We start from the raw sequence: 10380 nt of genomic DNA, 5'->3' as shown, positions 1-10380 counted from the left end.
AACCAGCGAGTCTTTATATCTGTGGACAGTAGCAATCGATTCTAATTTCCTAACGCAGTTCATTTGTTCTCCTGTGAACTGTCAGTTTACAAACACTAACTTCTCACGCAAGCGCCGTATTCGACCATATACTTTCAGTAAACTTATTCTCACTGGACATTAACACTCCCTGAATGTATATTATTTCACACGCACAAGCTTCTTTGGTGATCATCGTGTAGACAGATAAACCGTAAGTCTTCACAGCAGCAATAGCTACAGTTCCACTTACTTTTCTAAATGTTCCTATACTATCACAGAAGCAATCGCTTACTGTTCATTGAACTATCAGATGCTTGGCATGCTGTCATTTAACCTATCACAGTATCTGAGGCATACTGTCCTTCGCACTTCATTTTTAACACCCAAATACTTCATACAGACTTTTCATTTAATTTGAAACACTTTTCTTAAAAGTACCTCTTTAGGTCTACATGGGGAAATAATCCTTTTATTCTTCCAGAATCCGGATATGCTAATAAATACGCACCAGGATTCGGTATATCAACTATTATATATGGACCTGTGTAAGTTAGATTCCATTTTCTGATGATCTTCTTCAACCTTGATGACCTGATGTGTCTTCTTAAAAGAATTTTTTGTCCGATATTGAAAGTCTGAATCCGTTTGATGTTTCTGTCATAGATTTCCTTTCGCTGTCTTGCTTTCTCCGTAATATTAATGAGAGCATTGCGAATTTTTTCTTCCCATGACATTTTGGTGTCCTCGAGTTTAGGCAAGTTATCTACCCAAAAGTTTCTTTCGTTATCTCTGAACATCAGTTCATTCGGGGTAAAGTTTGTAGAACTATGAGGTAAATTATTATAAATCTGCTCAAACTCGGTCAAATAGTTTATCCAGGTAGTTTGTTTATCATGACAGTACGTTCGCATGAATCTGTTTAGTTCTCGAAAAACCCGTTCAATTAAATTCCTTTGTGGATGATAGCAAGATGTAAATATCTGTTTTATTCCTAGTTGTGATACTAATTTTCTCCATAAATATCCAGTAAATATCTTCGCATTGTCGGAGATTATAGATTTTGGAATCCCTGCATGAGGAATGTAGTCATTTACAAACTTTACTGTGGCAGCTCTTGCAGTTACTGATTTTATAGGATATAGTTTAACATATTTTGTAAACACATCACAGAATCCAATAATGTACTTAACGCCACCTCTGGCTCTAGGAAGTGGTCCACAAATATCACATGATATAAGTGATCTTGGTGCTTCAGGTATTATTGAGTGAAGCGCAATTTTATTTCCCTTGTTGTCCGGCTTAGCCTTTTGACAGAGAATACATTTCTGGATGACTTTGTGCACTTTTCGCCTTATATTTGGGAAGTAACAATAATATCTAATCTTATTAGCACACTTTACAACACCAACATGACCCCAGGTCAAATGTGTAAACCAAATTAATCGTTCTTCATATTCTTCGGGTATGCAGACACACCACTTTGGATTCTCAGCCTTCCCAGATTTAAAAAATAAAATATTATTCACAAGCCGGTAGTATTCCAAATTGACCATAGGATTTTGTTGATTGAATTGTCGTATTATAGCATTCCATCGTCGATCCTTCTTCTGAAGCTGAGCCATTGTCTTACATAAATGAATATAATATAACTTGTAATTATTTTCTTGAAGAAGAAGCACTGGCAATTGTGCCTTATTATTTACATCCAGTTCAGGTGGTATTCCTTCTGGAGATCTTGACAATGCGTCAGCTATAATATTTTCTTTTCCGGCTACATGAATAATTTGAAACTGATATTCTTGCAGTGCCAGCGTCCACCTTGACAAGCGAGGATGCAGCAACTTACAAGTTTGTAAAAAGGCTAGTGATTGGTGGTCACAATAAACGGCTATGCTTGAGCCATATACATAATAATTAAACCTTTTCAAAGACCAAATAACTGCTAAAGCTTCCAATTCCGTAGTGGTATATGCTCTTTCACAGGTGGATAAAACTCTGCTAGCAAATGCAATTGGACAAAAGGTTTTTACACCATCGATGTAACTAATTTGAAATAAACAAGATCCTAATCCCACATCTGATGAATCAGTGGCTAAACAGAATCCGACATTCATATCAGGGTGGTATAATAACGGAGCATTTATCAGTTGATCCTTAATTTCACAAAAAGCCTTTTCACAATCATTAGACCATTGCCATGGTACATCTTTCCTCAGGAGCCGGTTTAGTGCTTCAGAGTTCATTGCTTGAGTTTTAATAAATCGACGAAAAAATTAAGCCAAGCCTATAAAGCCTTTCAGTTGTCTTCTGTTTCTTGGAGCTGGAAAATTTTTTATCGCACTAATCTTCGCTTCTGTTGGAAGAATGCCTTTTGCATTAATCATATGTCCTAAGAATTTAATTCTCTGTAGAGAAAATTGGGATTTTTTTATATTTGCAGTTACACCAGTTTGTTTGAACACAGCAAAAATCCTCCTAATAAGTTGTACATGTTCCTCCCAAGTTTTAGAGGCAATTAATAGATCGTCCACAAAAATTGTTATTCGACTACGTAGTTCTGGTCCTAGGGCATAGTCCAACGCAGAAATAAAAACTCCAGAGCTGATATTGAGACCAAACGGAACAACCTTGAACTGATAGCTTCTCCCTCCATATATAAAAGCAGTATATTTTCTTGATTCCTTGTCTAACTGGACTTGCCAGAACGAACTTCTCAAATCAATACTGGTTAAATAGGATACATCTTGAAATTTCTGTATTAAGTCATCGATGTTCTCCGGATGTGTCCGCACAGGTACTATAATTTTGTTAATTTCCCTTGCATCTAATACCAATCGAACTTTTCCTCCTGGCTTTGGTACAACAAGCAACGGAGAACAATATGGGCTGTTCGACGGTTCAATAAGATTCCAGTTTAACATTTTTTGTATCTCTTCCTGAACTGGTTGTTTTAATCGCCAGGGAATGGGATAGTGTGTGCGGCAAAATGTCTTATGGGGCTTAATCTGTAATGTAATGTACAAACATATCCTCTAATAATTCCGGGCTTTTCATCGAAAACTGACTCATATTCTGTTAATATATTGAATAATTGTTCCCTCTGACTATCCGTTAGGCAATCTGACTCAGCAATCTTCTGTTCGACTGTTTGTCTGAAATCCTCTTCTTGAATTGACTTGATCGGTAGTCGGCACATATTATTATTTTCAGCACAAATCAACTGCACAGCAGCACCACGGAAATATCGCTCATACACTGCCTCCTTTTTCAGTAAGATCAGTGTAACAAATTGATCTTCGATTTTAAAATGCACCTTTCCTTCTACCAAGTCCAACTTGCAATTGCAGGCTTGCAAAGTTCCAATGCCAAGAATACAATCTACTAACAACTTTTCCACTACAAGGAATGTGCATTGTTTAGCTACATTTCCCAATTTTATCTCTATAAGCGTTTGTATCTTGACGTTCCGGGATTTTGCTCCCACTGCACCTATAACTCGGCAATTTTGTACTGGTAGGACAGGGATTTTCTTAATTTTACTAATTCTGCGAAACAAAGTTCCGGATACTACGTCTGTAGATGAAGCTGTGTCCAATACAACATTGGTTAAAATTCCTCCCACTTCTGTGATGATCTCAGACACAGGAACCCTTTATCTTCGACTACACAGACCTCTAAGTCTCTTTTCAATTCATCTGTCATTAATTCGCCTTCATTATACCTCAACATTGCCACGGAATTAATTTCGTTTAAAATAGGTTTGCCCCTTTTGTATTCCCCGGCTGACTTTACTGAGCATAAAGCGGCCCTCTTCAGTTTAAATGTCGATTATTATTTTCTCTTGAATCATCTACTACTTCTGTTATGACTGGTTGTTGTTGATGACTGGTTGTGTTATTTGCTTCAAATCGAGTGTCAGAATTTTTGTACGCATTATTATTATTTGAAAACTGCTGGTTCTGATAATCTCTTGCATTTCCAAACATTGGGTTGTATCTGCGACCTGTTCGATTGTCTCTGAATCTGCCCCTCGCAGCACTGTTATTGAAATTCCTATATCCGTTGCAATTGTTTCCGTTGAATCTCTGACTATTCCTAGTATAATAATTATTAACTCCGTTTCCGTTCCGGTTTGCGTTTGGTGCCTCAATCGCTCTCCTCTGCATAACCGGTTGTCTTGGCCGATGTTTATCTTCCTCGATCATATCTATAGTGTCAAGCGTAGTCATGAAAGAGTCAAGGTCATGCTCATTAATATACAGCATTCTATTTCTGATGCTGGCCGGAAGTCGAGATTTTAATATACCAATCACGTCTTGTAGAGGCATAGGCTTATTCCAATACCGCGATTTGTTTATATATTTCTCAAAGTATTTCTTTAAAGACCCACGTGAAAAGGAAAAAGGTTCCGGGTATAATACCTCCTGCCTTAAACGTTCTTGTACTCCTTCAGACCACTATTTGGATAAAAATGCTCGTTCAAAATCTTCATATGTGTCCCAAGTTGATATCATATCAGATGCCCATATAGCTCCTGACCCCTAAATATAACCGGTCACGAAGCTAACCTCTTGCCACTCACTCCAATTTTTTGGCAATACTCCCCTAAAACTTCTTATAAACACTACGGGATGAACATTTTTCTTGTCTGGGTTGTAGATCTGGAATTGACGTTGTTTCAGCATTTTCTCCTCAGTATTGCTTTTACAATTGCAGGCATTATGACTACCCTCATAGTGTTGTGATTGATGTTGATTGCAAAAACGAGCGTGTGCACTAATGTCCCTGTCTGTACTTGATCGGGTAAATAATGTAGCTTCATTGATAGATCTTGTCATGGGTTCATTTCCTTGCGTGGAACACAATTCTTCTCGAGATAGATTTAAAGGTCTCTCAATGTTTTCTTTCTAGTTGTTCTTAGGCTTCTCGAAAACTTTTATTAAATAAATTTTCTTCAGAACTCTCGGTCATAGATTGTATGTTTTCTCAATGTTTTCTTTCTAGTTGTTCTTAGGCTTTTTTTTTTTTTTTTTTTTTGGTGGACTTGTAGTCCGGGGTGATAAGTTACAATACAGCATCACCGGTCTATTGCGGTCTAACTGTGTCGGTGAAGCAGTAAATTTCCACAGGGCAGTGACTACGTCACTGCAATTCACTTTGGAGGTGTGGCGGTGGGACTTGTAGTCCCGTACCACCCTCTGACGGTGATAGTACTACATGAGTCAGGCAGAAAAATTTTGCCTGACATGGGCAAGTGAAGGTGTGGCAGTGGGACTTGTAGTCCCGTACCGGGGATGATGCAAAAGCTGACCGTACGTTCAATATTGTCTGAAGAAATGCTTTTCCTTTCTAAACTTAACTGCGAGAATTTTCCCGCGAGAATGTTTACCTTATGATCAACCTCGTCTTGTCTCTCCTTTATGTTATTTATGGATTTATCCAAATTTTGGGTGTCCTTCGGGATCTTGTCTTGTGATTGTCTCAAATCCTTCATATCTGCTGACATCTCGTTTACTTGTTGCTTTAACTCATCTTGAACTTCAACTAATACCGGAATTACTGCGATAGAACATTGCATCTGTTCTTGTGCTTGAACTATCTGTGGGATTGACTCGACCTGCTCTTTAATAGTATCAAGCTTAGTAGCAACATACTCAGTTAGCTCTAGGCGTAACTTCTTCGCATTTTCATTACACTGCTGAGTGACTTGCTCAATTTGGGCAGCTAATTTTAATTCTGTCTTTTCATTCTGAATTTTCAATTCTTCCGCGGTTTTATTTAATTTATCATCAAGTTTCTGGAAACTCTCTACTAATTTATTATTTAATTCCACTTTATTGGCTGCTAATTGTTCATTTATTTCCTTTTTAGTCTCTATTTGCGCTTTAGTTAAGTCTGTTACATTTTTGGCTAACAGTGTTAACTGCTGCATGATTACAGTCAATGGGTTTATTTCGTCCTGCTCAGATGACATCGAAACACTTAAGCTTTGTTGTGGGGACTGACTAATGCTGCCGCGAGGCACTACTTCAGTTAAGCTAGCGTCTAATGTTTCACTAACCTCAGAAACAGCTGAGGGCTGTTGTGCTTCGCTCTGCTGTTGCATTGCCATTTTATAAGCCGCCCTAGTAAGGACCATTAATACACCGAACAACAAATATATAAAGTCACTCGCATCTGAGTTAATAATGTCACTGACCTAAATTTTGCATAATACTCACTTATAATAAACACTTCCTGTCTAAAGTTCAACTCAACATTCACTTAATGAATCTGATTCAAACCGATAGGCATTTAAATAGTTATTCTAAATTTCTATCTACAAAAATTTAATTGTATATTGTCTGGCCTGAACGACGTTCTCGTAGGTTGTGGCGAAATTGTGACTTCTGGAACAGGCCTCATCTTCTTTTCTCTCGTGCACATGCAACATAAAATTCACACAATGTTTAAGTAATGCTCAAAAATGTGTCCTGTCACGGTCGCCAAATTTAATATTTCTAAAATTTAAAGAACCTCTCTCACACCGGCCTGATTTAGCTTCACTGATCAGGATAGTAAAAAACATGCGTATATTAAGGGAATTTTCATTGACAAAGCAGGCTTATCACATTCACACAGTTCAATACTGTACTGTCCTGATTAAATTGAGCTTAACTTAAACTCCATAAGGCAGTGAAGCAATTTCGAAGTCTCGGTGCGACGAAAATTGTCAGTCGATCTCCTGGAAACATTTGTAATAATTATTAACTTTCGGTGATCACATGGGGAAGACCGGAGATCTGCTGGTAAGACCGTGTTAGCCTATTTATTTGAAGTGACTGGATATCTTGAGCATACAAAACGGCAGGTTCGTCCAGTGTAAATCAGACGTTCCCCACTGATCCCGTGCATCACAGCGTAGTAAGCAGACACTGTCAATAATAATAATCCGTTAAATAATACGCGAACACACTTACTTTAGTTTAGTTCATGTATTAAATTCCTTCTCATACAGAATCTCATCAAGATGGCGACTAGCTCAACAATACATACATATACATCCTTCTTTCACGACTAATCGGCAAGAAGTCCCCTATTCTTTTTTCCTAAGAGAAAACATAGATAGCAGAGAAGCTATTCCATGGAGTAAATGGACGCTCCAAGGAATAATTGGGCTTGAAACTACTTTGCATTGATAATCGGTAAGATAAGAAGAGATATTTCGAGATATGTACTGAGTTATATAATTTATAAAATTTCTGAAAATATCGTGGAGAGACCGCTGCAAGAGACATTACAGGCTCAAGCTCTCCCGTGATGGGCTGCTGATTCGCAGAAATGTTGCGGCCACATGCTGTCCGGTTTCCAGTGTCAGCGAGGCCGCACGGAAGATAGCGGGGCGACTGTAGGTCCACTGAGAATCTCCGGTGTGACGAATCTGCATTTCCTGTTGGCAGTTACAATACGCAACAATGTGGGAAAATTCCAGATTCTAGCTGCCCGCCTGTTGTCAGCCAATCGGAACAATCTTCGTCATGCCGGCCGTTGTGGCCGAGTGGTTCTAGGCGCTTCAGTCTGGAACCGCGCGACCGCTACGGTCGCAGGTTCGAATCCTGCCTCGGGCATGGATGTGTGTGATGTCCTTAGGTTAGTTAGGTTTAAGTAGTTCTAAGTTCTAGGGGATTGATGACCTCAGATGTTAAGTCCCATAGTGCTCAGAGCCATTTGAACCATCTTCGTCATAGGTTCTGTAGCGTGTATGTGTGGACCAATGAGTGGTGACACAGCATATACAGTGTACCAAACTCTGGGCGGTTAGTAGCGGTACTGTAACCGATAGTTAACAGGTCTTGGTAGGCTTGCCCTGCATTTCAGCGTATTGAGAGGAGTTCTCGGTCTTCACTGTGGCGAAAGTTGTAAATCTTCAGCTCGTAGCTGTAGTTTTCTGGGAGCGGAGAGGAAATCAGATCAGGAATCAGCGCGTTGACGCGTGGCTGAAAGATCACATCGAGAGAGAGAGAGAGAGAGAGAGAGAGAGAGAGAGAGAGAGAGGTGCGTGGTCGCAGCCTAGCGTAGTTTACGCTGGATCGACCGAGTAAGTGCCGTCCTTTTGGCGCTAGCGCTGCATTTTCTTGCAGCAGCTCACAATCTGCGACAGACATTCTACAACTTTTGCTGTTTTTCAGTGTCTTTACTTATTTGCGCCTTGGATACAGTTCTTAACTTATCTTTGCGACCTGCACAAATTTTGGAAAGCCTGTCGCTGTTCCAAAGCAATTGTCTATTCAATTCGAGAGATCCACCCCTTGTTAGGAGAATGATCTGTCCCAAGTGAGCTTTGCTCAGACGATCATTTACTGTACCTTTAGGCACTTAAATGTGCATTCCAGTGTGGAAATTAGTTTCTTAGATTTTTGCAGAGTCAATTTGTATTTTATCTGAGCGTCAAATGAATAATTGCCTATAGCTGCGGTCAGAGAAAATATCTATTTTACCTGTGAAGCAATTTAGAGAAAATAAATCTACCGTTAAAAAGAAGTGTTTTCCCTCTTTTCTTTAGTCAAAAAATGGTTCAAATGGCTCTGAGGACTTAACATCTGTGGTCATCAGTCCCCTAGAACTTAGAACTACTTAAACCTAACTAACCTAAGGACATTACACACATCCATGCCCGAGGCAGGATTCGAACCTGCGACCGTAGCCGTCACGCGGCTCCAGACTGAAGCGCCTGGAACCGAACGGCCACACCGGCCGGCTTTTCTTTAGTCCTGCAAGAAATTAGGTCAGGCGACCGATAAAAATAAATATGACTGATTTCTTCTATGTAACTAATCTGTGTACTCAATGTGGCGGCGTTCCGTTGTAAAGCAGGCGCCCCTACACGTGGAAGGAAATTTAAGTAAATTAAATGGCAAAAAATTGACAATTGCTCTGATTTGCATTCAATACGGCCTGGAGACCACAGAGCATTTTCAATTACTGTGATTAGCGATTTGCTGGGTTAAGGCAGTACAAGGCTTCAACCAATTTGCATAGAGTTTTTGTGTTGAACACGTAAGTGTGGCAGGCACTGTGGAGCCCTGGCGCGTAAAGCCATAGCAAAGTTCCTACAAGATGTTCATTTCAAGAATTAATCGTATTTTCTCTCCCGTTGTTAATTTAATATTCATTATCGATGACTTCTGATAGTCGTCTTTGATTGTGTGGTGTCGCTCTTTGTTAATGGTGTGTGTGTTGTCTGTCTGCATAGGCGCTACATATCGAGGTTTTAAATTACTTTGGACGGCATTCTTTCTTGCATCTGCGATCTCAAACTTAGGCGAGAGCAGCTGCCGAAATATCGGTGGTTGTGGAAGACATCACCCAGCTGCCTTCCCTTCAGTTGTTTGATCAAGTAACACACTTCTTAAACCACTGCAACACGATCCTGGCCTTGTTTGTCCTGAAAGATCCTATCTTGATCAGAAAAAAGATCAAACATGAAGGTATACTGTCCTGACAGATCCTATCTTGATCAGGCAAGACATCAAACATGAAGGTATGCAGACGGTCAGCAAAATTTGTTCACGTAATCCAGATGTGTTATGGTGCATTCGATTTTTACAAAGGCCCCATGGAAGCTGCAACTTTATCTCTATACTGATAAGCCTACGTAATTGTGCTATGCAGGACTCTGTTTGAAAAGGATGGCTCGATTAAGTAGTAAAGTCGAGCAGTACACGTCTGCTTTCATGTATGAAGAAATAGACACCACATATATCTAATTAAGGCGATGGCGGCCAATGATCCCTTCAATGCAGATGCCCACCAAGGTCGAACTCTTACGGGAATCTGTGAGATTGATCCTGACGGGATCCGTGCTGCTGTAGTCCGTTAGATTGTGGTGACCAATCAGTCTGGATGGCGTAGTGGTCAGCGCATCTGCCTACAAAGCAAGAGACCCATGTCCGAATCCTGATCCGGAACAAATTTTCAGGCTACCCACTTCATATAAATCAATGCCCACTGGCAGCTGATGTCTTTAATTCTTTTGTGTCTTAACATAAGAGTATATACACTCCTGGAAATGGAAAAAAGAACACATTGACACCGGTATGTCAGACCCACCATACTTGCTCCGGACACTGCGAGAGGGCTGTACAAGCAATGATCACACGCACGGCACAGCGGACACACCAGGAACCGCGGTGTTGGCCGTCGAATGGCGCTAGCTGCGCAGCATTTGTGCACCGCCGCCGTCAGTGTCAGCCAGTTTGCCGTGGCATACGGAGCTCCATCGCAGTCTTTAACATTGGTAGCATGCCGCGACAGCGTGGACGTGAACCGTATGTGCAGTTGACGGACTTAGAGCAAGAGCGTATAGTGGGCATGCGGGAG

This window comes from Schistocerca serialis, chromosome 9 (assembly GCF_023864345.2).
Source record: "Schistocerca serialis cubense isolate TAMUIC-IGC-003099 chromosome 9, iqSchSeri2.2, whole genome shotgun sequence".
NCBI lineage: Eukaryota > Metazoa > Arthropoda > Insecta > Orthoptera > Acrididae > Schistocerca > Schistocerca serialis.
Note: the sequence above shows the minus strand (reverse complement) of the source record.